This window comes from Aedes albopictus, chromosome 2 (assembly GCF_035046485.1).
Source record: "Aedes albopictus strain Foshan chromosome 2, AalbF5, whole genome shotgun sequence".
Lineage (NCBI taxonomy): Eukaryota > Metazoa > Arthropoda > Insecta > Diptera > Culicidae > Aedes > Aedes albopictus.
In genome coordinates, this window is record NC_085137.1 from 220,823,886 (window position 1) to 220,836,004 (window position 12,119).

The following is a 12,119-nucleotide window of genomic DNA, read 5'->3' on the forward strand; positions in this document are numbered from 1 at the left end:
CCTCCGGGGTTATATCAAGATTTCATTTTTTGAGTGAACATATAGCCTTTCGGTACACCTTGGTGTACGAGAAAGCCAAAACATCACATGAGTGTTTTAGCACCGTCGATAAAGAAACGGTTTTAAAAATTGATTTCATTTTTGTTTTCCGCACTGTTTTTATTACGCATGCATAAAGCAAATGCATTTATGTTGCTTTAGCAATGGCTGGCACTAATGTGATTTTAGTGAGGCCCTTTTTCGACTTTAATATTGTTTTATGAAATGTTTAAAGTAATGCAGCATTATAATCACTATTTTATACAGTACTATATAGTTAAAATAATGCACGTGTATTACAGCTTCGTGGTTACTTGGGTATGCTCCCATTATGTGATCGTGGGCAATCCTGAGTTGTGTAATGAACGTTCGTTTTGTTCGTTCATGCCATTCCCATATAGCCATACTATACTGTCACCTAATGAAAAGTCAGCTCCCAATTTCGTGTGTAGGTTCACCAATCACCATATCGCATGTGGTTCATTTAATTTCAGTGCACCATGCTATGCTACTATACCACGTGTAGCAAAGTAACCCTCCTCTGCGATGGAACAACGTACAACAGGAGTACAACATAACTCGCGTCCCCTTGGACGAGTCTGACTCGTACCAGCATGAAGGGGAACGTTCAAACCTTCGCAAAATTTTCTGTGTACTGAATGAAGCGGGTGTCATTCATCCACCTTGCAGAAAATTTTCCGTGTACTCTCCGGTACGGAACCACTCTCTCCCTGCTTAATCCTTACGCTGTTGGAAAGCATCATGTGTTTTGGTAGGTTCTCCTCTCGGTCGTCGTCGTCGGCGGCTGGCTAGAGGAAAATCCATCCCAATCAATACGAGCGGGAGCAGTGCAGAAGCGAGAGCCAGGGAAGCATTCGGCCGTCGCCGCACGTATCCTTTTGGATGCGGACGGAGACTCCGGGACTCCGGTCGTGCGAAGGAATCTCTCAGTTTTCCGACGGTTGCTGACGGTGGCGCAACACGCTGTCTTCGGAGATCCAGGATACGCGTTAACGTGCGTGTGAATACGTCGCTGTTTTTTTCTTGTGATTTTTTTTTCCTGAGGGCTGACTGACGGTCTGTCATAAAAGTGTGACCATTACAAAAATAACCCACAATGTCGCCTTGAAGAAGGAGGCCGGACTTGTGCTCGCCTGTGGAGAAGAAAAATCGGACTTGGGGAGTTTCGGAGAGGAGTCAGGACGACCGGGAAGGACGCATTTTCCATTTCGCTAATAAAATTTTCCTCGCATGATTCGGTCGCATCGTCGTCGCGGTGTTCGATTTCACCTATAGGCCGTGGCCGAGTTTTCCGAAGAACGAGTGGACAGCGGAGGAGGTGCGATTAGCGTTTCGGTGTTTTCTGTGAATTGTTCCGAGAATGTTGGGGGCATGAAATGCCTCTCGACGGTACGTCCCAGGTGGGCTTTAGATAACATGTGTGTCGTGGTCGCGTACTTTGTGAGGTAAAAGCAAGTGAAAAGCCTGAATGTTATGTGCAGCAGAGAAGCATTTCTTTGAATAGCGAGTGGTGCAATGGAAAAAGCTTCCTCTGCCAACAGGAAGTGCTTGCGAAACGCTGTTTGAATAAGAAAAGGTCTTGAGGAAGCGTGGCAGAAGCGAGACGAATACGCTCAAGCAGCAAGTAGTGAAGTGTTTTGGGTACTAGAGGGAAAAGAGAATCCAAAGGATGAAGTGACGACGACGATGGAGAAGAAAAATGCTGAATGAAGGTTGTGTCGCTTTTTGTTGAATTATATTTGGCTGGGAAAGGCGGCGTGTGCATACATCACAGTGACTTGTCAAACGATTGTCGAGCAACCGAAGCAGTCAACCAAAAATTCGCCAGATCAAAAGTTGCCATCCAGACCCGCATAAACCATTACGAACGGGCAGCTCACGTTTGCGATACCGATGTTGGAGTTTATGACCCAGGTACCTATATAAGAATGCTGTATTATATTAAGTTTCCTTTTTTATCAGCTTTGTGCCAAAAAGTGAAAATTGGGGGTTTCCTTAGACCAGTCGATAAACTCGCAGCTTCAGTGCAATGACGTACTAAATGAGGCTGGGTTTAAATTTCTGGGTCATGCAGAGCAGGCTTAAGTTTACAATCAATCGGCTTTTCTAAACGTGGGGCTTCCTCGTTTGCTGCCACGCATTATTGGTGAAAACGAAATTATATGATCAGGAGAGCAACCTCTGTCCAACAAGAGTGTAATGCCACACGAAACAAGAAGACGTCACCAACGCAGAGTATATCTAAGAAAAGTTGTCCACGGCACGTTAACATACCACCAACCAACGTCAACAAACCACCCCGACGACGATGCCGACGACGACGAACGGTTTGCATGACTTGAAGGAGTATAATTTGAATACAGTAGCAGCGGCCCGAGTGGTTTCTTCTTTACTTTACGGCGAGAGGGACTCCATTGGGGGGAAAGGACGACGCACAAAATGTTGGTCGGTTAAACATGGCTTCGCTCCCGTAACCTTCACCCTTGGCCGGGGCGAATCAGGCGAGTGACTGTCATCTGTTGGTGGTTGCTATTTTTGTAGTCTTGCCAATGGTATCGATGTTTTTCTCTTCATTAAAGTTTGCAAAAAGTCGCACTATTAGGAGCTTAATCTATTGCATGTTTTTAAACTACGTTGTAGCTTTTCTTGTGCAAACGTATGAAATATTTGAATAGTACATATCAATTAATTTTGAAGAGTAGACGATGAGCATTGCTTTCATATTCACAGCAGTACTGTCCATATATTTTCTGGGTCAGTAGTGAGACCGCTACTCCTCTAAAATAAAATCCTCCATAATATTGCATCTTTGGCTTTATTTTTGAGCTTTGCAAGGAGGGATTCTGATTAAAAGGTTCCGCTTGTTACACGCCCCTTTATCAGTCATAATCAGATCCCTTAACGAAAAAGTCAAGCAATGATACCGGTATTAAACAATATGTATTGTATTAACCGGTATTAACAATATGTATGTATTAAACAATGTCTCTGGTGCCGACCTAGTTATACCTAACCCAAGCTTCAGAGCTCTATCTAGTAGATTTTTCACCATAACGCAACACGAAAAGGTGATTTACCCACTTGAAGGGCATTGTTAAAGATCGAAAATCTCTTAAATCTCCTCAACTATTCATCCCTTAGTTATTACCGAGTGAACAAACTTCGTTTGCCAAATGGCGATCTAACTTCCTCTGATGAGGAAGTTCTGGAATGCTTATTCAGCACACACTTCCCTGGATGTGTGGATATTACATCTTCGGATGAACCTGATGTCTTTTCTTGTAGTTAGGGTGATTCAGGTAATTTGGACAGACCGTTACGCGTATATATTTTGGACATTTCCATTTGATTTTACCGTAAATGTCCAAATTATATACGCGTATCGGTATGTCCAAAATACCTGAATTCCCCTATGCTTCTTTTTGCTTCGGCTCGGAGTATTGTAACTGTAGTATCGATTGAGTGGGCACTTAATAGCTTTACTCCTTTCAAATTTCCTGGAGCAGATGGGATTTATCCTATTTTGCTTCAGGAGGAATTTGATTGTTTCAAACATGTTTTGAAAAAAAAAAATACTTGTTTGCAGTTTTGCTACACGGTATATTCCCAAATCTTGGCGGGATATTACTGTGAAGTTCATTCCGAAACTGGGTCGTGCGTCGTATGAAGAAGCAAAGAGTTTCAGACCTATCAGTTTGACCTCTTTTCTTCTGAAATGCTTAGAACGCATTGTGAATCATCACAATGTGCCTCTTCATGTGAACCAACATGCCTACCAATCTGGTAAGTCCACTGTGACTCTTTTACACAAGGTTGTTTAGGATATCGAGATAGCATTCGCTCAAAAGCAATCCTGTTTGGGTGTTTTCTTAGATATCGAGGGTGCCTTTGACAACGTGCCTTACTATGTCATATTGGAAGCCGCACGGGGTCATGGTATATCTCCAATGATTTCCAATTGGATTCACCAAATGCTCAAAAACCGACATCTCTTCTCGACATTGCGGCAAGCGTCTTATCACCACTTTTGTGGAATCTCGTAGCTGATACGCTATTCAGGCAACTAAATAATAGTGGTTTTCCTACTTATGGTTTTGCCGACGACTATCTAGCATTGTTAGTTGGTTTGTGTATCACCACCCTTTTCGACCTGATGCAAAGCGCCCTTCAGGTAGTTGAGGGTTGGTGTCGCCATGGCCTTTCGATTAATCCGAGTAAAACATCTATTGTCCTTTTTACGGAAAGGCGAAACCGTAATGGCGTTCGACCTTTGCGTCTCTTTGATTCTGAAATCGATGTGACTGAACCGGTAAAGTACGTTGGAGTTATTCTTGATTCCAAGCTTTCCTGGACACCTACCATTAAGTTCAGAATCAAGAAAGTCAGGGCAATGCCGGCGTTAACTTGGAGTCTAAAACCCAAGTCTATCAAATGGATTTACACAACTGTGGTTCGGCCAACATTGGCCTATGGATGTCTTGCCACCGCACAGCAAGAGCGCGAAATGAGAACGATCCAATCAAAGTTGGGCCATCTCCAAATGCCTAATGGCGATGTCTGGAGCGTTCTCTTCAACTCCCACGGCAGCGCTCGAAGCTCTCTTTGACGTTGCTCCACTACACATGCATCTCAAACAAGAAGTACATTCTTGCACTTACCGTCTACGGGTACTCGGTCTACTAGAGAAAACTCCTGTGAACCGCACATCAACACACACTTCGTTGTTTCCACTTTTGGTGAATTGGGAAAAAATTGTCCTTACAATTGCTTGTAATTTCCCATATAGGACAATTTCCACGAAATTTCCTTCCCGGGAAGAGTGGACATCTGGATATCTGGAAAGAAGTATTTCAGACGGCCTCATATGTTACACTGATGGCTCCATTCTCGAAGGTCGAGCAGGTACTTGTGTTTATTCTCGTGAGCTAAGGCTGCATCAGTCTTACTCACTTGGTGGACACTGCACCGTTTTCCAGGCCGACATCTTTGCTCTTATGTGCGGAGTGCAATCGACACATAATGGGCAAAGTAATATACTTTTGTTCAGATAGCCAGGCTACTTTTAAAGCACTTGCTTTGGCCAACTCTAGGTCGAAGGTAGTTATCGCTTGTCGAACTCAAATCGAGGAGCTGAATTCAACAAATGCTGTTTACCTTGTAACTGGCCATTATTCCATCGCTGGAAATGAATTGGCTGATGAGTTAGGTCGCACTGGAGCATCACATGACTTCATTGGCCCTGAGCCAGCCAGCTATTCCGATATCGAAGTGTTGGGTAAAGCTTCAGATTCACACCTGGTATGCCACTCAACATAGACAATACTGGAATAGTTTGCAGTCATGTCGTCAAACCAAATTGTATTGTACTGAACCATTTCCAAGTGTGGCGAAGTATCTTACAAATCTGCCAAAGCAGAAATGCGCGTTGGTCCTCTACACGACCGGTCTAATCAGCGTTTTGTAGATAGTTAACTTCGTGTTACGGCGAACTTTATTCGATCGTAGAGTTCTGCGGAGTCCAAAGTAAGCACGATTTCCTGCCACAATGCGCGTCTGAATTTCTCTGCTGATGTCGTTGTCGGCGGTCACCAGTGAGCCCAAGTACACGAATTCTTCATCCGCCTCGATTTCATCACCGTCGATATAAATTCGAGGTGGCGGGCGCGGTGATTCCTCTCTGCAGCCCTTTGCCATCATGTACTTTGTCTTCGCAACATTAATGACTAATCCGAATCGCTTGGCTTCACTCTTTAGTCGGATATACGTTTCCGCCATCGCCTCAAATTTACGAGCAATAATATCAATATCATCAGCGAAACCAAGCAGCTGAATGGATTTCGTGAAAATCGTTCCACTCGTGTTTATCCCCGCTCTCCTAATTACACCCTCTAGTCTAAAGCAATGTTGAAGAACAAGCACGAAAGACCATCACCTTGCCGTAACCCTCTGCGAGATTCGAAGGGACTCGAGAGTGTCCCTGATACTCGAACTACGCACATCACTCGATCCATCGTCGCCTTCATCAATCGTATCAGTTTATCCGGGAATCCGTATTCGTGCATCATCTGCCATAGCTGTTCTCCATTGATTGTATCATACGCCGATTTGGAATCGAAGAACAAGTGATATGTGGGCAAGTTGTATTCGCGGCATATCTACAACACGTGGCGGATGGGGAACACCTGGTCTGTTGTAGCGCGTTCACCCATAAATCCAGCCTGATATTGCCCCACGAACTCTCTTGCAATCGGTGATAGACGGCGGCATAAAATTTGAGAGAGTATCTTGTAGGCAGCGCTCCCCAGCAAATCAGAAGTCATATACTTAATGATGTTAGTCTCAAGTTATATTAACCCTAAAAGGGATACCTTCATGGCCTCAGTTTCGTCACCTCGCTGAGTGTGTTCCATCAAAGACGAGCTCTGAAAGGCGCCTGGGGTCCAATGGACCCCAGGTATCCCTTTTAGGGTTAAATATCAAATTAAGTTAGAATTATATAAGGCACAATAACAGATTAGTTTAAATCGTATATGAAGCCCGCAATTTTATCCGATTTCATTTGGCAGTAATAATGATTTCAAATTTGCATTAACAATTATACATCTTCACGTTGACATTCTTGAACAACTTTAAATGCACTTGTAACGACTCCATTGTAATCTTAAATGAGTGATTGCATATGAGGTCATACTTGTAAAAATAAAATCATGCATGTAGGAGATCTAGTTGAAGAGCCAGTGGATGAAAAATTAAGATGTTAATGGAAATATTTAGCTAGGAGCATCGCTTAACTCAAATAGGTACAGATGCAGGAGAGTTTTATTACATTCACCTACCTCAATGTTCTACTGGCAGCTCCAAGGGCAGCTCTGTTAGAAAACCAGGCCAGCCGTATCGCGGATCAGCAGCTGCGCTGTTCTAGGTAGATGTTTCATCCGTTTCATGAACATAAACCCTTCAGCTTCTGCTGTACAGCCTGATGTCAGCATAATTAAAGAATTTTACCGATTTACTAAATCTATTCCACACTTTGCTTGTATTTTCACCAAGATTTTTGCTAACATTAACCCTTTTCACTAAGGGGGCATCCATTTAGTACGTCACGCAAAATTTGGGAATTTTAGACCCCCCTCCCCCCTTCGAACGGGGTTTTCGTATACCTAATATATTGCTTGTCACACTTTCGGTTACCCCTGTCCCCGCCTATGAGCGTGACGTACTTTATGGATGCCCCCTAAGAGACTGACACGACTTGCTATTGTTTTATTGTTTGTGAATGAGAAATCATAAAGAGATTATATATGAAATCATATAAAACGACGAATGAATCCGTCAAGAATTGTATATATCAAAATGATATTGTCAATATGTACCTAGATGATATCCAAAGTGTGTACGGATGGAGCAAATCTGAGCATTCAAAGCAATCCTTTTCGAACGAATATTCAAACAATTATTCAACTTATTTGCGACAGAGTAATGTCCACCAATTTGTACTTGTGACCATTCAAACTAGTTTTACAATTGTTTATATTTGCTTAAATTTCACGTTCTACAACAGTCAGTGATTGACACAGTGGTAGGGTATCTGATTAATGAGCTGCAGGTCGGAAAATCTAGGCTTGTTAACTTCTTTTTTATATTTGAACATGTGAAAATGAAATTGTATATAATGCCAAGCAAAGTTATAAAGAGAAGTTATATTGTATGCCAGCTGAATTCGTCTGAAATTGTATAACTCAAAGTGGTTTTCTGAAAATGTACGTACACTCCCGTTCAAAAGTTTGGGGTCACCCCCTCAAAAACATGTATTTTTTTTAGGCCCATATCTCCGCCAATTTGCGTCCGATTTCAAAACCCTAGGTTTCATTCAAAAGATAATAAGTCAAAGAAACTTTGAACATGATTTAAAAGAAACTTTTTCAAAAAAATTTGTATGTTAACTTAACCCAAAATTGCCAAATTTTCTAAAAAATGAATATAAACTTACGGCAGTGTCGCTGGAAGTTGGGTCGACCAAATTTTAAGATGAGAGCGGTAATATGACCCATTTTCTATTAGCTTTCAACTGCTTTTTACAGAACTTAGTTGAAAATTCTAGAAAAAAAGTTATTAAGTAAATTAATCCTTGATGTCATCGACCAAAAGTTTGGGGTCACCCCTCAATATGATGTATCAGCCAAAAGTTTGGGGTCACTTTCGTAAAACATGGAAAAGTGATTTGGTGATATCTTCGTCATCTATAGTTCAATTTTAATTATTTTTGGCTCATTTCAAAGATAATTAACTAAATTTACGTTTGATGTCTTCAACTTAACGTATTTAACGATTTTTGTATATAAAAATGTTATGTAAAGTTAGCACATTTTACCACGCTTTAAAAAATGAGGCAACTTTACGTTAAGTTTTAGTACGTAAATTTCAACAAATATGTGTGGTTCAATGTCTATGCAGTAAGTATCATTCATTTTGTTTCAAATAAGCCAAGAAGAATTAAAATTGAATGAAAGATGACAAAGATATCAACAAATCACTTTTCCATGTTTTACGATAGTGACCCCAAACTTTTGGCCGATACAGCATTTTGAGGGGTGACCCCAAACTTTTGGTCGATGACATCAAGGATTAATTTACTTAATAACTTTTTTTCTAGATTTTTCAACTAAGTTCTGTAAAAAGCAATTGAAAGCTAATAGAAAATGGGTCATATTACCGCTCTCATCTTAAAATTTGGTCGACCCAACTTCCAGCGACACTGCCGTAAGTTTATATTCATTTTTTAGAAAATTTGGCAACTTTGGGTTAAGTTTACATACAAATTTTTTTGAAAAAGTTTCTTTTAAATCATGTTCAAAGTTTCTTTGACTTTTTATCTTTTGAATGAAACCTAGGGTTTTGAAATCGGACGCAAATTGGCGGAGATATGGGCCTAAAAAATGACATGTTTTTGAGGGGGTGACCCCAAACTTTTGAACGGGAGTGTATATGGCCTCCAAATTTGTGCGAATAGAGCATATTTGGTGCATCTTATACAATGTGTTTTGGATGAATAAGAGTTCACTTAGCACAGTTGTTGCTGAGTTATGTGAATCAATTTGTTGGCTGGGTCAGTAGTCTGATCGCGCGGTAGTTCCCGCAATCCAACTTGTCGCCCTTTTTGTAGATAGGACACACGATACCTTCCATCCATTCCTCCGGTAATACTTCCTTCTCTCAAATCGTGGTAATGACCCGGTGTAGTGCTCTCATCAGTATATTTAGTCGAATGGACAATTCGTCGAATAGCCATTTGGTCGATAGGCACTAACTGATTAAAAGGCTTACGAATGGAAAATAATATCGTTGCCTTCGGTTCATAACTTTTATGTTACTTAACTTCAGGATCATGTCGGTATATCTAGGCCCGAATTAAGGATTGTGGGGGCCCGGGGCCAGCACAGATGTGTAGGCCCCTCGGAGCGATGAGCATCTTCCGGAACTAGAATCTTTTACGCTGATTATTCCAAAATTTATTGCTACGTCTTGCAAGCTCTGTTGAACTAGTTGGAAGATTGGTGTTCAAGAAAGCATTTGGTGGTCAGTGTGAGTAAATGAAAAGTCATCTCATATAGTAAGATGAAAAATCCCGTTTTCTTCCCATACGTTCGGACAAGTGCTCGAGCGTGTGGGTCACACACGTGACTTTGGATTACTTTCGGGTAATCACCTTTCCTTCGCCCTCCACTACACCCGAGAGTCCGTTTTGCATGAGATCACTACACTACGCCCTACTTCGTTCAATCCTTGAATTAGACTAAGAAATCTGGATGCTGTACCACTCTTCCTGGATTGAGAGTTTTCAGTGTGTTCAGAGAATATTTGTACGCCACGCCCTGCAAAACCTTCCATAGAGAGATCATGCAAATCTACCACCATACCGAGAACGCTGCTTGTTATTAGGAATTGACACTCTTGAAACCAGACGCAACGTCTCTCAAGCAGTGTTTGTAACCAAATTGCTCAACAATCAAATAGATTCCCTAAATAAATATCTACACACCTAAATATCTTCGACTCAGAACGGCAGCTTCGCAGCCATAATTTCTTACTTTTTGGGAACCCTCTCTCTACCACCATACCGAGAACGCTGCTTGTTATTAGGAATTGACACTCTTGAAACCAGACGCAACGTCTCTCAAGCAGTGTTTGTAACCAAATTGCTCAACAATCAAATAGATTCCCTAAATAAATATCTACACACCTAAATATCTTCGACTCAGAACGGCAGCTTCGCAGCCATAATTTCTTACTTTTTGGGAACCCTCTCTCTCTCTCTTCTTGGCATAACGTCCTCACTGGGACAAAGCCTGCTTCTCAGCTTAGTGTTCTATGAGCACTTCCACAATTATTAACTGAGAGCTTCCTCTGCCAATTTTGCATGTGTATATCGTGTGGCAGGCACGAAGATACTCTATGCCCAAGGAAGTCAAGGAAATTTCCGGTAGACGATATTAGTCCTGTTCAATGAAGTAGGTTGAACATTGTTGAAGTTGAAACTGAAATGGTTATTTTTTTAAGACTTGCGTTTTCAATCTCAACTGGTGTGGAAAATACACGTAAATCAAACTTTTGCGCTAATTGCGTAAAGTCCACTGCAAAATTCGGCATCCGCAACTGGGCATCAGCTACAACTTTGCCGAAGACCGCATTCAAATCGGACGCCTCAATAGTTTGTTACCGATTTTTATCAAGAATTGTAATCTTTACTCATGATGGTTGAACTATTCGGTGGGCATCACTGCATTTTGCAGTGAAATATAGTAGCCATGATTGTGTGCTATCTTTGGCGCCATATGCAGCAATGTTGCTTGCTGGGAAGCTAGAGGATCACTGTTAAAGTTTGTTCAGTTGGATACAAACCGATAACTAATTAATGAGGCGTCCGATTTGAATGCGGTCTTCGGCAAAGTTGTAGCTGATAGAGTAGCCTAGGAGTACCAAGGGCAGGGTTCCTGATTTCCACTTTTCATCTTCTTCCACATTCGAAGACAGTCAGCAGCGAACGGTCGTCGCTTTAGTTTGTGTGTTTGCTTGTCAGCGACGACAACAAACTCCGGCGAACGGTGGGAAGCCACACTTGGAAATTACTCATTCGTTCACATTCGCATCGCAAGCGATCGAGCGGTGATGCGATTCGTGAGCGATACGAGTGATATTGTGCATACGAATTTTTGATGTTTCCAAAAAAATGTTTATTATTTTCTTTGCTAACCAAGCATTTCAACAACAATACACTAAAAATGTATGCATTACACGCAAAAATTCTCTTCTAGGTATGATAATAGTCGCTTCGATCGCTCACCAGCATTCTTCACCATTCGCCATTCATTCATTCGCATGCGATTCAAACTACGACGAACGGCTACGAATATCCATGTCAAACAATTTGCGCATCGCTTCCCACTGATGATGGGGTTGCATGTTTGATCATGACTATCCTTTTGCTGCATCTTTCTCGATTCGCTTCAGCAAAGAGGAGTGAATATGAATGGAGTGAGGCGAATATACCGATCCTTGACCAAGGGTCAACTAATCCTCTAGGGCACTTGGGGAAATGCTACGGTCGATTAAATGAAAAACTTCGTTTTCCCATAGTAATCCCCATACAAACTTTGAAGTGCTTGTGCAGTCTCAATTCTTAACCAAATCAGCTCAAATTTTGGAAGAAGGTATATAATCTGGTTAGGAATCGAATGAGCGGTGTGGAGCAAAAACGATTTTTCGAACCACGCTACTGGACATGTACCAACGATCAACCAGACATGTAGTGGATAGAATAAGTATTTAGTTAAAATAAAATTATAATAGTGATTGTATAAACTGATAAGCATATAAAATCGCATATGATTTAAAAAGAGCAAAAAAAAAAGAGATGAAAAAAAAAATTATTAAAATTATTTCTATCAGCATTTGAACCCACTGTGTCACGATTAGAACAGAGACGCCACCGAACGATATCATGTTATCCATCACAAACGGAACACGTCTGTGTCGGGCATAAGTATGCCTACTCGAACCGC

General features: G+C 41.5%; 1 protein-coding gene across 1 annotated transcript in view; it reads left to right on the top strand.

Annotated features, from left to right (window-relative positions):
* The first annotated feature begins 597 nt into the window (after positions 1-597).
* The window catches only part of LOC134287929 (titin), a 413,960-nt gene continuing 402,438 nt past the window's right edge, over positions 598-12,119 (top strand). The window contains exon 1 of the mRNA XM_062851184.1: positions 598-1,974. The gene's annotated coding sequence lies outside the window, so the exon portion shown is untranslated. The remainder of the gene's footprint in view (positions 1,975-12,119) is intronic.